This window comes from Canis lupus, chromosome 3, assembly GCF_011100685.1.
Source record: "Canis lupus familiaris isolate Mischka breed German Shepherd chromosome 3, alternate assembly UU_Cfam_GSD_1.0, whole genome shotgun sequence".
NCBI classification, from domain to species: Eukaryota; Metazoa; Chordata; class Mammalia; order Carnivora; family Canidae; genus Canis; species Canis lupus.
The window spans coordinates 13,169,384-13,186,984 of NC_049224.1; the positions used below are offsets into that span (position 1 = coordinate 13,169,384).

Genomic DNA, 17,601 nt, shown 5'->3' on the forward strand with positions numbered 1-17,601 from the left:
TCTCCCCGCCTCCCTCCGCCCCGCCACTCATGGTACTAAGCCCTCAGTAGGCTCTTTAAATCTAGCTGTATCCTTTGGTTTCTTTGAAATATCCTTGCAGTAGTTCTTTGATAATTTATTCTCTATCATTTGTTTTCTGGGACTTCCATTAGCCAGTTGTTGAAACACCTTGATAGATTTAGTTTTATTTTTCACATTTTTAAATTTTATTTGTAAATTTCCCATCTCTTTAAACTTTTTTTTCCTAATTCCTATTTTTCCCATCTTGGTTTGTAATCCTTCTATTCAATCTTTTTAATTTGGTAGTCTTATTTCCTTATTCAAGAGATCCTTCCTATGTTTCGATTGTTCCTTTTTCCATAGCAACCTTTTCTTGTGTTAGGATATAATGTTTTCTCAAATCTCTCTGATATGATAGAAAGCTTTTTGAGCCTTTTTTTTCTATCCCATATATTAAATTTTCACTTCCTCCAGTGTCATTTTTACCTTTTAATTCATCTAAATCTCTTTTTTTTTTTTTTCATGTTAGAGACTTTCTTTAAAAAAAATGAAGTCTAATTGTGATACAATAAAATTTTCTGGATACATGGGCAGGCCTTATCAGCTTGCATGTTCAGATTTAGATTAAGATTAAGGTGCTTATCAGGAAAGTAGATGGTATTTTTGTAGGTAATTCCTAGAAGCTGGAGAATGTAGGCCTTTGATTTCTATTCAGAGTGATCTCTATTCAGAGATTCAGAGTGCAGGAGCCAGTATTGTGGGGTAGCAAAAGCTATGTATCCTTCCTTTCAATTACTCTGTGCCCAGCCCCTAGTCTCACTTCAATTCTTTTTTTTTTTTTTTTTTTATTGGTGTTCAATTTACTAACATACAGAATAACACCCAGTGCCCGTCACCCATTCACTCCCACCCCCCGCCCTCCTCCCCTTCTACCACCCCTAGTTCGTTTCCCAGAGTTAGCAGTCTTTACGTTCTGTCTCCCTTTCTGATATTTCCCACACATTTCTTCTCCCTTCCCTTATTTTCCCTTTCACTATTATTTATATTTCCCAAATGAATGAGAACATATAATGTTTGTGCTTCTCCGACTGACTTACTTCACTCAGCATAATACCCTCCAGTTCCATCCACGTTGAAGCAAATGGTGGGTATTTGTCATTTCTAATAGCTGAGTAATATTCCATTGTATACATAGACCACATCTTCTTTATCCATTCATCTTTCGTTGGACACCGAGGCTCCTTCCACAGTTTGGCTATCGTGGCCATTGCTGCTAGACACATCGGGGTGCAGGTGTCCCGGCGTTTCATTGCATTTGTATCTTTGGGGTAAATCCCCAACAGTGCAATTGCTGGGTCGTAGGGCAGGTATATTTTTAACTGTTTGAGGAACCTCCACACAGTTTTCCAGAGTGGCTGCACCAGTTCACATTCCCACCAACAGTGTAAGAGGGTTCCCTTTTCTCCGCATCCTCTCCAACATTTGTTGTTTCCTGCCTTGTTAATTTTCCCCATTCTCACTGGTGTGAGGTGGTATCTCATTGTGGTTTTGATTTGTATTTCCCTGATGGCAAGTGATGCAGAGCATTTTCTCATGTGCATGTTGGCCATGTCTATGTCTTCCTCTGTGAGATTTCTGTTCATGTCTTTTGCCCATTTCATGATTGGATTGTTTGTTTCTTTGGTGTTGAGTTTAATAAGTTCTTTATAGATCTTGGAAACTAGCCCTTTATCTGATATGTCATTTGCAAATATCTTCTCCCATTCTGTAGGTTGTCTTTGAGTTTTGTTGACTGTATCCTTTGCTGTGCAAAAGCTTCTTATCTTGATGAAGTCCCAATAGTTCATTTTTGCTTTTGTTTCTTTTGCCTTCGTGGATGTATCTTGCAAGAAGTTACTGTGGCCGAGTTCAAAAAGGGTGTTGCCTGTGTTCTCCTCTAGGATTTTGATGGAATCTTGTCTCACATTTAGATCTTTCATCCATTTTGAGTTTATCTTTGGTCTCACTTCAATTCTATGCCATCCCCGCCAAGTCCTGGACAGCTCCAGGATCTGCACGGCAGATTGGATCTCTCCTTAATCCTTTTTCCCTAAATGTTCTCTGAGCTATGGCTTCCTCTGTCACACTCAGTCACTCCTCCATCTGCCTTCCATTTTCAAGAAATCATTGAAATCAAGTCAGTGATAGTTCTTTCTGGTTTCTTTGTTGTTGTAGGTATATGGCTTTCAAAAAGTTTAGATGTTATCATTTCCTAGGGTCTTGGCCTAGAAAGGGAGAAGAGTAAGTGCTCATCATTCCACTCTCCTTACCCAGTAACTCCCTCCTTTCTTTTGGCTTCTATGATATTTGCTCTTTCAGTTCCCCTCCTCAGCTGGGCTGACTCTTTTTTGCTGGTTCCTTTTCTGTATTGATAATACAACAGTAGAGTTTCTCTTTACTTTAGCCTCTCTTTCTAAGCAATCTTAATCACTGTATCATTCAAAAATGTGTGTCTACATGCAGATCGTTCCCTAATTTGTATTTCCCTCCTTGACCTTGCTTCTAAGACTCCAGGCTCTATTCAATTTCCTGCTGGAACTAATATTTCACAGATACTTCAAGTGTTGGTCTCCAGTATCCCTCCCATACAACTTCTTTCCCCTGGTCAGGCTTCCTTATCTTGGTGGAGGGCTTTTTCCATCTGCAGGACTTTTTCAAGTCCTGTTTCTAGAGAACTGTTCTCCTCTCTATCTGCACGGCTACTTTCTTCTCATTCTTAGACCTTACTTCCTATGTCTCCTGAGAGGAGCCTTCTGTAATTACGCTGCATAAAGTTGCTCCTTCCTTCCCACATTGTTATTCTAAGTATGCTATTAGCAATCCTCATGGAACTTTTCAAATTTGACATTATTATGGGTTTTTTTTTTTTTTTTAGCCTTTCTTATTAGGTGGCAAGGCCCACAGTGGTAGGAACTGTGTTGTATATTTATCACTGCTTTTCCAGCATTAGTGCTTGACGCATAGGAGGAACTTAATAAATATAGTGCAGAATGGATAGATACAGTTTAAAGCGAGTACTAAAATCTCAAAAAACTTCCTTTTTTATAATTATCTGAAGATTACCTTAAAGGATCTCAAAAATACTGTAGCAACTCCTCACTGCTTATTTAATTTCTCAAACTTAATGGAAGCCTAAAAATGTTCAATTAAAATATATGACTGTAATACTTATGAACCTGGTTTAGTCCAGAAAACAATATGAGTGCCTTTCAATCGGCATATATCATTTCCTGAAGAACTCTTAATCATCTGTAGGCTTATTACTCCAAATAAATTTTATTTTCTTTCAATCTTCTCCTTTTATCCTTACTTGACCCAACTTTATGAAATTAATGTAGCTTTTTCAATATAGGCCATGAATGTTCAGTTCAAAATGAATTCTGGATCATGACACCACCTGGGAACACAGGAATAATAAAGAGGTAAGACTTTCCCTGCTAAACCCAGACAGCTTTCTATATTTCACTCCTTTCAACCTGCCAAATAAAATGTCATGAAATACCTTAGACAGATCTAGAGGATCTTACTGTCAGGAAGAGCCATAGTCATCATGTGTATATCAATTGTCCTGCTACAGCTTCTTGGCTTGATTCCCAACACCCACTTCTTCGGGGAAGAAACAGAAACACAAAACTGGTTACGCAGAGAACTAAGCCCTGAGAACTGACAGAAAGAACAAGAGATTATTGATGACCACGGATGGGACATTTTGCCCAGTCTAGTCCTCACCACAAGCGCCTTCTATTATCCCCCGGTACTAGAAAGATTCACTTGGGCTTAGCCTTCCATATGCTATTAGTGATCACAGGAAAAGACCATCTTAAAATGCTATAGTTATTCGTTTTAATGGAAGAATTCTTAAAAATAGTCATTTTACCCAATTTTTGAAGTCAAGTACATGTCTGGTGTAGTGATTCCTCTGATCTCATGGGAGGTGCAAAGGGAAGTAGGAGGGCCCAGCAGAGGGGGGGGGTCAACGGTTGCCAGGAGAGGTGACTAGCACAGAACCACAAGTGGGGAGGAAGCTGTGCTAATTAACTGGCTATGACTCGATAGCTTCATTGGTCTCTGAAGCCCAGGATGACACCTGTGTCCCTCAGTGTGCTCTGGCTAAGCTTAGAAACACTTCCTAAAGAAGAGAATGAATCAGTTTGAACTTTGAAGTCTGACCACCTAGATTTGAACACCATCTCTGCCACTTCCTGGCTGTGTGACTTTAACAAGTCACTTAGCCTCTGTGAGTCTCCAATTTCTCATCTGAAAATGTGCATAAAATTGGAACTTCTCTCTATGTTTTTTTTTTTTTTTTGTGAGGATTCATTGAAAACGTTCTTAGAATTGTAACAATAGGAAATGAGAGCTCAGCATACGACTATTGTTAGTTGCTGTGGCCATTGCAGCTAACTTATATTGTTCATCCCTTTTCTCTTAGCAACTATCCCAGCTTGTTTGGGTTTGCATACCCACCCTTGCAAGACCTGTGTAGTTTGGGTGATGTTCTACATGAGTCTGACTCAACATCCCTCTGGCTCTAGGTGTGGGGCTCCTGGCTCAGGTCTAATCTAACCAGCATTGTCCTACCACCTAAACCTGGTTTCTGGTTCTAAGATAGATTTGTGATCTAATTCAGTCCATTGAGACTTGAGATGATCACCAGGGACTTCCGGAAAAGAAGCTTCCTTGCTTTCTTGAGAAAGGTTTCAGAAGGGAGGTAGCATCATCATCATCATCATCATCATCATCACTATTGCTATTACTACTACTATTATCGTTATGGATGGCAACTCTAGGTTTTCTAAAAGGTTCCGACATTTGCCTTTTACCACTATGAGCCTGCTGTGGAAGGAGGAGTCAGCACTGAGCACAAAACAGACCAAAGGGATTTACTGAACTTTTCCATGAGCAGAGGGAGCAGGGACAAGGTTATGAAATCTGCAGGATTCCCCACAGGTCAGACCCTCTGAATCAGGGCCAAGGAGCTGAGAAACTTGGGTCTAATAAGCTGTCTCAGGAGCCTTTTGAAAACGGTTCATGAATTTTTTACTGCAAGAAGGCAGAAAGTTATGGGATATCAACAGATCTGAAAAAATGAGGTTCCTGTACTTTCAGTAACATAGGACAGAGAAGTATTTTGATGGATTTCTTTCAATTTGTAGTAGCAAAAGCAATGCCATTTTGGAGAATAGTGCAGTTGCAAAACTTACGACTTGAAACCCAGCTATAAGGTACTAATGCTGACACCAGCAACATATGGCTTGCAAGCCAGTTATGAGATACAGACAGTTTTCACTATCAGGGGGATCTCTCACCCTTTCCCCTGGAACCAAAGTTCCCTCTGGTTGAGAAAACTACCACAGGGAAGTAAAAACAGTAGCTGACAAATGTTACAGCCTCGTGTTAGCAGTTATGTTTATCTACCTCTGGGAGACAACCTTGGCATGCAAATTTTCAAAGCTTGCCAACCTTTGTAGCAAAGCACAGTAAAACCAACTGACATTTATATTTTGTTTGGTCGCTTGGTTCTCTGTGATGCTTATATTTTTCTTAAGCTTAACCAAGTGGTAACCAGGCCCAACATTTATTCTTGATTAATCAGAGACATCAGGTTATAATTCATCCAAAAAGTAAAGGCTGCCAGAGGCATTTAATCATGTAAATAACAAGTAAGGGAAGGGAAAGAATGTAACCAAGCCTGATTCTCAACAGCCTTTTGAAATGCTTCATGAATTTTTAACTGCAAGAGGGCAGGAGCTTGTCTTTATGACTCAGCTGAAGGATGGTTCCTCATAACCTGCTGGTTTCATTTGAAGTTCAGAAAAAAGAACGTTATCTACTAAATCATCAACATGGCTGGTTATAATCCCTTGAGTCCCTCTTGGAGACTTGGTTCTGGCATATAAATCTGTAACCAGCCCCAGATTTGGGGAAAGAACAATGGTAAGTATAAGTAGAAAATAACCCCACCACCACCTACAACTTTGTCAAGGGGAAGACTTCCTCTGTGGGTCTGATTTCTGACTGATCCAGCTCAAATGAAAAAATCTTGGCTCATTTATTTCAGGAATGTTGATCTGATAAAAAGTGGATAAAATGACAGGCTGTGTGGGCCATGTGACATACATATGGTCCATCATAGAATAAAATGAATGAATACCTGCCCCCAATGGAGTTTATAGCCTACAAAGTGACTATGGAGGATTAAATCAATGTGGGAACACAGAGCAAATAATGAGCCAAGGAAGCCAGATGAGGAGTCAGGATGAATCACCCTTCAGTGATCAATATAGTTCCAACCTGCTTCTAACCTTCGTCCTCAGAGACAGCTAAGCTACATAAGAATACCGCAAGGTTAATGCCCAGGAAGGCCGAGTTCTATTTTCTGCTCTGTTCTTTGTAGCAGGAGTAAATATTAGTAATACATGGGTGTAAAAAAACACTATGTTGGAAACTAAGAAGAATCTCCCCAAGCTTATAACTGCCTGTGGTGGTGGGAAATTCATCCTTGATCTCATTTTGGGGAGCTGCCTCTACCTTTCTAAGGTTAAATTATAGTATCAGTTGACTTGTAAATTCAGAATATAGGGGAAGGATATCCTACTACTGGCTTCACCTTGGTCATGTTCTCTGTGAAATGGGCAGCTTGGGCATAGGAAACATTTCCAAGCTTGGGAGATACTTCATGACCCACATCTGGCTGCCTGAGCCGCAACGCATTGTCCTTCCCATGTAGGTTGTGTATCCCAGAGAGCTATGAATGAGCATGGCCCTGGTCCCCACTTCCTGTTGAATGGCTAAAGCCCTGACCCCTTCGGCCCCAAGGATATTTTGATGTCTCCTTCTCAAATTGATCCTGTTTTGCTTTCCCTAAACCTTGAAACTGCCTTCCTTTTTCAGATGCTTTGCTGTCATTGTTTCCATGAGTTTACATGTTGAAAACAAAAATTGAAGCTGAGTTTACCTGCTACTTCTGCTCTTGGCTCTGTAGCACAAGAGTCTGTTAGTCATAGATACAAAAGGCTGAGCTAACTTTTCAGGATGGGAAAGGAAAATGTATTAAGAGCAGTGAGAACTAAACATGATTTCATTATCAATAGGTGGTCCTGCCATACATTGGTGTGGATGGCATAAGCAATTCAATGATTTGTTCCTCTTCCACATACCAGATTTAAGTCCATAAATAGAGGAGACAAAAGAAACCTGTATCTTTGTTAGAGACTTCCAGCTATTTCAAAATACATATTCTTGACTTCTTCTTTGGTAGCAGTACTGCTGATTTAGCTGAAGATCTAGATACTTGTAATAGAGACCACATTTCCCAGCTTCTTTTGCAGCTAAATGTGGCATTGTGGCTGAGTTCTGGCTCATAGAGGGTTAAGTGGAAATGTCATATGTAAATTCTACGTGTGTAAAGTGTCCTCAAGGAGAAAGGGCACATCCTTCTTTGTTCTTACCCTTTCCTGCCGGCTGGAGTGCAGTTACAGTGACTGAGGATGCTGCAGCAGTCTGGGGTCCTGTGGTGTGCTATGTGTATTGAGGAGGGGGGAGCAGAAAAATGGACCCTGGTGACTTCACAGAGCTTCACCACCAGCCCTTGACTGTCTACCTGCAGGCTTCCTCCACCCTACAATGACATTATCTCCTGTCTTAAAACATAACTATTATTTTGAGCTATCCCAACCGATGCTCCTCAAGGTAAATGAAGTAATACCAAGTTTTATCCTTTCAGAAGAATTCTATACCATTAGCAATTTCATAATACTGGAGGAAAACAGAGCAACTTCACAATATAAGAGAAAACATGTAAGTTTTGAGTTTTCTCTGATATTTTCTTTTTTAAAAAAGATTTTATTTATTTGAGAGCGAGCATGAGCAGGGGGAGGGGGAGAGGGAGAAGCAGGCTCCCCATTGAGCAAGTAGCCCCATATGAGACTCTATCTGGGTACCCTGGTATCATGACTTGGGCCAAAGGCAGACACTTAACTGTAGCACCGTACATAAGACAAGGCATTGTCACATGGCACTGATAACTCTCACAAAAGGAGGATGGCTTGAAAGGCAGCAGGAAGTGGTGCCAAGAGTTAGAGGTTGGCCTGTGGCATCGGGAACCATGGAAGGTGTCCGAGCTGCCTGTTGATTAGCAATGTGGATAGGAAGAGCCTGGCATCATCAGCTGCAGCTCCTTACACATGGATGCTGAGAGGATTCAGTGTTTTGAAACATTTGAAATATTTCTTAGGGTCCCTCAAAATATCTAAGGACAGAAGGGAAAGTTTTGCAAAAAGTTTGAGGTCCTATAATATTAAGTGAGGGTCAGGGTAGAACAACAATCTTTTTTAAAAAAAATATTTTATTTATTCATGAGAGACAGAGAGAGAGAGAGAGAGAGAGAGAGGCAGAGACACAGGGAGAGGGAGAAGCAGGCTCCATGCAGAGAGCCTGACGTGGGACTCGATCCCGGGTCTCTAGGATCACACCCTGGGCTGAAGGCAGACGCTAAACCGCTGAGCCACCCGGGCTGCTCAACAATCTTTATCACTATTAATATGACCCCAGTTTAGCCTGAGGCTCTTCTGGCCTGGGGAAAACATAGGTTACATTTTTTTTTAAAAGGCTTCTTACAACTGTCTATTGCTGTTTTTTGATGCACAACATCCTGTTTACCAATATATAGGCCTGAGACAGGATAAAATGGCCCTTCCTAACAACCACCTAAAGGTATTTTAAATTGGAGGAGAGAGATTTGCCTCCAAGAAATAATATTGTCTTATGTATGGAATGTGTACGAAGTAGTAGGTAGGTGACAGTACAGATTTAAGTCCATAAATAGAGGAGACAAAATAATTTAATAATATTTGTCAAGGACAAATATTCTTTTACATCTGAAAATTAAGAAAAATGGAGAATAGGTGATTAGCCAATAAAGCATTTGAATATGAAGGTCTCTAATTTGGTTTGAGATAATACTTTGAACTCTACCTTCTGTAGAAACATTGTATACGCCAAGGTTTGGTCCTTACCTGGCTGTCCTCCACAGTGCAGTGAAGCTTGTACAACCCTATCCATGAATTCTTTCAATCAAACATTATCTGATCATCTTTTATGTTTTAGGACATGATAGGTCTCCTATGAAATTATAGAGAATTCAAAGATTAATAAAACATAATTTTTGTCATGGAGGGGAAACAGACACACATAAGTAGATCATTATAATGTGATAAATAAAGCTATGTGACTATATGGCTATAGGAGTGAAAAGTCACATGGATGAATATGTGACACATGTGGATATGTGGTCTTTGAGTTGGTCTTTCACAACAAATGAAACTTTATTAAGGGTTGAAAAGTCAGGTAGAGCATCTAATATTAGGCCTTGAGAGGTTATAGACAATATTATTTCCGGAGCATGAGAAATAGTTTAGTGTGGCTAGGGCGAAAGGAGCATGACTTGGTACTGGGGAAGGTGAGGCCAGGATAGGTTGGGGCCAGCTTGCAAAGCACTGCATGCCAAGCTAAGCAATTTGGACTCAAATGTTTAGTTTCTGTGATGACTCGTTAAAGGGTTTTAAACAGTAGAATGACATGATCAAATTTGGTTTGGCGGTTGTTTCATCAATACTTACTGAGTTTTTATTAGGCCCCCAACACTGTTCATGGGATAAAAGGAATAGTCTGCTGAGGGAACCTACAGTTCTATGGCAGAGACAACCACATAAACATGCTTGGGTAATTGTCCATGCAGGACATGCTGGGCTTAGCTCAGCTTGGGAGATTCAGAAAAGTGTCCAAGAGGACCTAAGTTGAATCTTGAAGACCTGATTTGATTAATGTGTGTCTCCAGCTAGAATGGAATCTCATGGACTTTTGGAAGGGTTCCTGGCACACAGCAAGTGTTATAGAAATGTTTGTTAAATTAAATACATTTTAAAAATAAGGGCAACAACTCTTTTGTTCAGTGTCTGGAATAGTGCCCACACATAGGATGTGCATCACAGATATTTGATGAAGAATGAAAGAAGGCAAGAAGGAAGGACGGGCTGAGGTAAGGAAGAGTATTCTAGGTAGAATGAACAATATACACAAGAACTCGGAGACATGAAAGAACAGAGGACGTACAGCTGAATATAAACTTTGAATACTGAGTAGTGAGTACTGAGGTAAGTGAGATGCCATGTGATACTGTGGAGAGGGTTGAGATTTACCTTATAGGGTACTGGCAGCCAGAAGGCTTTTTAGATATCTCATTTAAAAAAAAAGATTTTATTTATTTATTCATGAGAGACACACAGAGAGGCAGAGACACAGGCATAGGGAGAAGCAGGCCCCATGCAGGGAGCCCGATGTGGGACTCGATCCCAGGACTCCAGGATCATGCCCTGGGCCGAAGGCAGGCGCTAAACCACTGAGCCACCCGGGGATCCCCTAGATATCTCATTTTGGATAGAATTTGGAGATTGGGCTGAAGGAATAAAACCAGATTGTTAGCTATGGCAATAAAAAGATGGCAAGGAACGGATGGATTTGAGTACTGAGGTAGTATAACTAGAGGCTTGGACATTTATTGGGCGGTAAGGATGAGAGAGGGAGGGGAGCAAGGATGGGATACATTTTCTTTCTTGGTTATACAGGAAACACACACTGGCACGTGTGTGTGCCACAGTCCACGTGTGCATGTGCACACACACAGAAGTTGGCTGAGGTGAAGTGTTTATTTCGGACGTTGTGCGTTAAGCCTCCTGCAGCACGTCTGAGTGTGCATGTTCAGAGGACTATTGGAAATGCAGATCTGGGATAAAAAAGGGAAAGGGGACTCCGTGGGAAGATGGCACACTGAGCACAGGCTCCAGCCTCCCTGCATCACCTCCAGAAATAGTAGAAGAAAACAGAAAGCGAAATAAACCCAAATCAGTGATGGGAAACAGAATGGGCTATTCTTGGGGACTAGAAATCATGAGAAATCTCTGAAAGATGAAAGCAGGTGGATGACATGGAGGAAAAAAATCACAGCCAGTCGAAAACTTGGGTCAAAGTGAGGATGAGATTTAGGAGTGTGGAGGACAGAGACTTCATTCAAGGAAGGGCAACAGGACGGGTTCCTGGAGTCATATAAGAATGAGTGGGGTACACTACAGGAGTGACCAGTGGTTTTGTCTTTTTTTTTTCTTTCCAAAAATGGATTTAGGGGGGAGCCCAGGTGGCTCAGCGGTTTAGCACTGCCTTCAGCCCAGGGTCTGGTCCTGGAGACCCAGGATTGAGTCCCACATCAGGCCTCCTGCATGGAGTCTACTTCTCCCTCTGCCTGTGTCTCTGCCTCTCTCTCTCTCTGTCTCTCTCTCTCCCTCTCTCCCCCTCCCTCTGTGTGTGTGTGTGTATCTCATGAATAAATAAATAAAATCTTTAAAAAAAGACAAAAATGGATTTAAGTGCAAAAGGATGTATATAACATGGTGAGATAATATACAAATAGTTTTGAAAAGAGAGAAAGAGAAAATAACAATTAAAAAGTAAGATGAAGCTTGGTGTGTGGTGTATTAAGAATCATGCTTTGAAAAAAAAAGAATCATGCATTGATGTGGATGGAACTGGAGCGTATTATGCTGAGTGAAATAAGTCAGTTGGAGGAGAAGACCAATCATTATGTGGTTTCACTCATATGTGGAATATAATAAATAGTGGAAGGGATTATAAGGGAAAGGAGGGGAACTGAGTGGAAAAAATTAGAGAGGAAGCCAAAGCATGAGAGACTCCTAACTCTGGAAAACAAAAAAAAAAAAAAAAAGGATTGCAGAAGGAGAGGTGGGTAGAGGGTTGGGGTAACTGGGTGATGGGCAGTAAGGAGGGCACTTGATGGGATGAGCACTGGGTGTTACACTATATGTAGGCAAATTGAATTTAAACTAAAAAAATAAAAAGAAAGAAGAAAGAAAGAATCATGCCATGAGATCCTATGTGCTTGCTAAACAGATAAGTCACAAATTTGGCTATATACTTATGATCAGTGAGAAAAGGGAAACTGTTTCTTTATATGACTGATAACATCCAAAGGGTTAAAAACAAATTACCTACTTCTTTGTTTTTTTTAAAGAGTTATTCATTTATTCTAGAGAGAGACAGTGAACATGTGTTGGGGAGGGGCAGAGAGATCAGGAAAGGGAGAGGGTGAGGAACAGAGTCTCCACTGAGGGCAACCCTGGACTCAATCTCAGGAACCTGAGATCATGACTGAGCCAAACCTAAGAGTCAGACACATAACAGACTGAGTCTTCCAGCCACCCCCCCCCCAATATTTTAAAATTTAATATTCTAAACAATTTTGTTCTTAGTCCAGATTCATTGGGCTTTATATTGTCCTTCGATTTCTCCTCAGAAAAAGAAAGTCTTGTATACTTTGCTGTCTGCTGAGTACCTATCAGTGCAAAGTAAAGGTTAATTCTCATGGTGCATATCAACAATTTGTAAAGGAATCTTCCACAAGATTTGAATCAAAGGATTTTATCCAAGATTATTGACACAGCTATCCTTTTATTTATTTTTTAAAAAGATTTTATTTATTTGTTCATGAGAGACACAGAGAAAGAGAGAGAGAGGCAGAGACACAGGCAGAGGGAGAAGCAGGCTCCATGCAGTCCTGATGTGGGACTCGATCCCAGGTCTCCAGGATCATGCCCTGGGCTGAAGATGGCACTAAACCACTGAGCCACCCAGACTGCCCCATATCCCTTTATATTACAATAAATTCTGTTGAACCTTGATGTTGGGCAAGCCTTAAAAATCCCTCTTTCTCAGAGATGGCTGATTGGCCCAACACAAAGCTTCCTAGGATCCTAGGAATCCCTGATCCAAAGCTTTGTAACAACGAGAACACCTTGGCCATGGGATGCTGTCCACAGGTGTTCTGTAAAGAATTAGAGATAATAGAGAGAAGCCAGCGTTACTCCAACAGAGTCCAGCCTTTGAGTTAATTTCCCTGAAAGCTTAATGGACATTATAAGATAAATTTGATTTAAATGCCTCGTAACTCTGTGCACAACAAAGGAAACAACAAAACCGAAAGGTAACCTATAGAATAGGAGAAGATATTTGCAAATGATAATCTGATAAAAGGTTGGTACCAAAATATATAAAAAGATTATAAAACTCAACACCCCAATCCCAAATAATCCAATTAAAAAATGGGCAGAAGACATGAATAGACATTTTTCCAAAGACATCAGATTGTCAACAGACACATGAGAAGGTGTTCAGCATCACTTATCATCAGGGAAATATAAATCAAAACTACAATGAGAGATTTCCTCACACCTGTCAGAATGGATAAAACCAACAACACAGGAAACAATAGGAGTTGGTGAGGATGTGGAGAAAGGGGAACCCTCTTGCACTGTTGGTAGGAATGCAAATTGGTGCAGCCGCTCTGGAAAAAGTATGAAATTTCCTTAAAAAGTTAAAAATAGAACTACTATATAATCTAGCAATTGACTACAGGGTATTTGCTTAAAGAAAACAAAAATACCAATTCAAAGGAACGTATTCACTCCTATGTTTATAGCAGCATTATCTACAAGAGCTAAATTATGGAAATAGCCCAAGTGTCCATGGACTGATGAATATATCAATAGATAGATATATCAGATATAAGCATATAAGATATATATATATATATATCAGAATATTATTTGGCCATAAAAAAGAATGAAATCTTGCCATTTGCAGTGACATGGGTGGAGCTAGAGAGTAGTATACCAAGCAAAATAAATCAGTCAGAGAAAGACAAATACTATATGGCTTCATTCACATGTGGAATTTAAGAAACAAAACAAATGAGCAAAGGGAAAAAAGAAGATAAAATGACAAGCAAGAAACAGACTCTTGGGATCCCTGGGTGGCGCAGCGGTTTGGCGCCTGCCTTTGGCCCAGGGCGCAATTCTGGAGACCCAGGATCGAATCCCACATCGGGCTCCCAGTGCATGAAGCCTGCTTCTCCCTCTGCCTATGTCTCTGCCCCTCTCTCTCTCTCTGTGACTATCATAAATAAATTAAAAAAAAAAAAAAAAAGAAACAGACTCTTAACTATAGAGAACAAACTGATGGATACCAGAGGGGAGGTGGGGGGATGGATGAACTGGTGATGGAGATTAAGGAGTGCACTAGTGATGAGCACCAGGTGATGTATGGAAGTGTTGAGTCACTATATTGTACACCTGAAACTAATACTACACTATTTGTTAACTGACTGGAATCTAAAAACTTAAAAAATAATAAAAAGCAAACCAAAAACCAAAAACCTAGTAACCCCGAAATAGGAAGATAGTATAATTTGTGCTCTGTAGTTTTTAAGCATGACTCTCGGACACTCCCAGATATCCCACGAGTAAATAAAGTGTCTTTAATAAATATATCCTTTTTCTTTTAGCTAGCTAATGTGGATTCTGTTCTCTGCAACTGAGAGCCCCAGTGATATAATAACTCCAGAGAAAAGAGAGAAAAAGTGGTAAGGTTCATGCTGGACATGACCCTGTAATTAAATAATTACCAAATGTGTATGAGTACTGGAAATACATATTGTTGCCCTGGTGTTATTCTTTATTACTATGTTTATTTCCTTATTTAGATTTAAAGTGCCTCAAAGACAAGGACATTTCTTCTCTCATCAGAGAAGATCAGTATTAAGAACATGGGCTCTTCCACCAGACTGCCTCATACGAATCCTGTCTGCCCTATTTCTTAGCTGTAGGACCTTCTCTCTGTTCCTTATAAATGTTCAGATTCGATGTGATAATAACCATAAAAAGTTTATCACAGTCCCACCAATGTGGCAAGACATAACAAAGACCAGCTGTAATTATGATCACATGACAACTGTATAGAACTCATTATAATGACAGCAAAAGAGTGAAAAAGTGCATGGAAATCACCTCCAATCCTGTAATATTATAGGATGTGGGGATTTTTCCCTGAAGGTTTTTTCTTGTTCGCTGATGGAGCAATGGTGAGTTGAGAAACATTTCAAACTGTCAACTTACTTTAGCATCCCCCAGTCTTCCCGCACAACTCACTCCAGCCATACTTATTGCCAGCTCCATTTATATATCCTCCTTCCCAAATCTCTTCTATATCTGATTCCACATAGAAATCATTACAGGCAGTGTTTATGCAAGTCTCCATGGTGACAATCCATTCTCTGGTCTCCACGGTGACACTTGCAAACACTTATAACCTCTCAAATTCATTTTGTTTGTTTATTTGAAATGTCTACTGATTTGATTTATCAGCCTAACCCATGCATAACAACACAAATCTACATCTTTCCAGGAATAAAAAGAGAGACAGAAGAGAGAACGAAGGGAAACATATTTAGGGCATGTCTCTAAAAACTGTATGGGGAAACCAAAACCAAAATTTTTATTTCACTCCTTAAATAGAGGAGGAATGCATAATTAGCACTTAAACTTATTTACAAGCTGTCTTTAAAGGTAGAACTAGAATCTCCGTAAAAACAAAGATGTGTGATACAAACATCATTGAGTCAGTAATCCGAGGATCTGAAATCTAGACCTAATATCAGGATGATCAATCATCTCGGGACTGAGGGGTTTCCTGGCATGTGGGGCTTTTAGTGCTAAAGTTAGGACAGTCCTGGGTGTCCTAATTTTCTTCATGTTATTGAGGAACTGGGGAGAATCATTGCTGTGGTTACTTCCAGCCTGAATGGTTTATGATTCTACACAGCAGAGCTGGCTGTTTGCCCCAGAAGCATCCAAGTGCACCATGAGGATGGTATATCATGCTCTATTTCCCAATTATAAATGCATATCGGAAGTGAAAGTGTTATTTCTTTTAAAGTTGAACATGCGTAGATGAGATAAACTGGTCAAGTGAGTTAAATCATATGCATTCTTCTTACCAGCGTTTTTTCCCTGACATTTTTACCAAATAAGAAATTCTGTTCTGGAAAGCAGGCAAAAGTGAATTACATTTATTTTTCAAAGCAACTTTGCTGCTAAGGGCCCACTATCCTGCTACAGCAAAACGTTTCTAACCACCAGTAACAAATTTGCTGGTATGCAGACGTCTGCACTTTCCCCATTCTGCCTGAGAAGGGAGAATGGACAATAAAAGATGCCAGGCCAACATAGCTCTTTGCTTCACAGCAAGAGAACAAACAACATGCCAAAACTATAACAAATTATTCAGAACAAATCTCATTTTTTATTTTCACACAACCGAAAGGTTTCATCATGGTATTCAGGAATGTGGGAGATTGGGGATCTAGGCAGAGATGTTTGGAACAGAAGTAATATATCGGTGTTTCCATTTCAGTTCACAGCATTTGCATGTTCCTTGCAACAATTTATATGTGAAGAAATATAATTGCTTTTGTAGAAAGAAAACGTACAAGACTGTTTTTCCCCCTAAAATGTAGATTCACCATGTCAGGAGAGGCTTCCTGGTTCATAGATAATCCTTTTGCAACTTGATGACTCTTATGTGAAGCATTTTTCACTAGCACACTCTCATTACTGATAGGCTTGCCCAAATACCGCAGGTTTATCTGTCTGTCTATCTGTTCATCTTGAAGGATATTATTTATAAAACAATAATTAGAGAAAGAATGATTAAAGGAAAAAAGACCCCTTAATTATAAGGATATTTCTTAGAAATGCTTTGGAATTTCTCATCTTGGCTTATTCCAATTATATTTTCCTTAAAAAAATTTTAAAAATTAACTTTATTGGATTTTCTTCATTATTATAAAATCAATCCATTGCTTATTCTCTTCTATACCAGGATGATGTCTGCTGTCACCCATTCTTGCCCTTGAAGGGGAGGGGATGTCTTCGACAACATGGAGACACTGAAGTTATGCTTTGGGAAGTGACCAATATAAGCAAAGGAGTTTTGTTTGCCTTCTCTAGGTGCTGTACACTGAAGAATTTAAGCCTCTGGCTTTGTTTTCTTGGGCTAGAAACAGGGGCAGATCTTGCTGCCTTGATCACTGGGGCAGCAAAGATATTCTGAGGATAGGACAGAGAGCACAAAAGGAAAAAGAACTTTCCACTGTAAATTCCTGGTCAATTCTGTACAGTCTGAGGGGCAACCTCCATAGCAACAATAAATGAATGTTTGAACCATCCTCTGAATGCTTTGTATGTTTGTAATCACCTACAAATAAATTTGGGTTCATTCTTGTGATGGATTATACCTTACAAATATGGGTGGGGGTGGCACTGTTCCACTACAATACAGGAAACTAGACGTCTAGATGGAATAAGCCAGGACCACTATACTACCACAGACAAATTATGTGTAGACCCAGCTTGAGCTGTCGGTGTACTTGGCATGTCCTCCTATGAAGAGGGACATCGAAGGGCAGGTGTGATCAAGCACTGCAAATTGCTATGTGAGGCTACAAGACAAGAGAATGGATAATGTCTTAATAGAAATCTGGAACTATGCTTTAATGTGAAGGCTTATTGGTATGATTCTACAGATTTCCTACAGAAGGTGGAGGAGTGGGCATTATGGACTCTTGTGTCATCCAATGCAGAATTTAAAGAAGGGTGA

The 17,601-nt window shown here is 40.0% G+C and overlaps 2 long non-coding RNA genes across 7 annotated transcripts; one reads left to right on the forward strand and one right to left on the reverse strand.

Annotated features, from left to right (window-relative positions):
* Positions 1–3,137: 3,137 nt before the first annotated feature.
* Positions 3,138–15,286, reverse strand: LOC111095128. 5 transcript variants are annotated; one of them, XR_005356288.1, is made up of 4 exons: positions 14,952–15,286; positions 9,057–9,162; positions 3,542–3,702; positions 3,138–3,436 (listed from the first exon to the last, which is right to left on the reverse strand). It is a non-coding gene; the product is annotated as an uncharacterized LOC111095128 (long non-coding RNA). The 5 variants fall into 5 exon arrangements; XR_005356287.1 differs by having other exon boundaries at positions 15,060–15,281; XR_005356289.1 differs by having other exon boundaries at positions 3,542–3,645; positions 15,060–15,274.
* Positions 4,021–17,160, forward strand: LOC111095129. Of its 2 annotated transcripts, XR_005356293.1 has the most exons (5): positions 4,021–4,276; positions 7,766–7,839; positions 9,993–10,078; positions 14,450–14,527; positions 16,825–17,160. It is a non-coding gene; the product is annotated as an uncharacterized LOC111095129 (long non-coding RNA). The 2 variants fall into 2 exon arrangements; XR_005356292.1 differs by lacking the exon at positions 4,021–4,276 and having other exon boundaries at positions 7,696–7,839.
* The last annotated feature ends 441 nt before the right edge of the window (positions 17,161–17,601 follow it).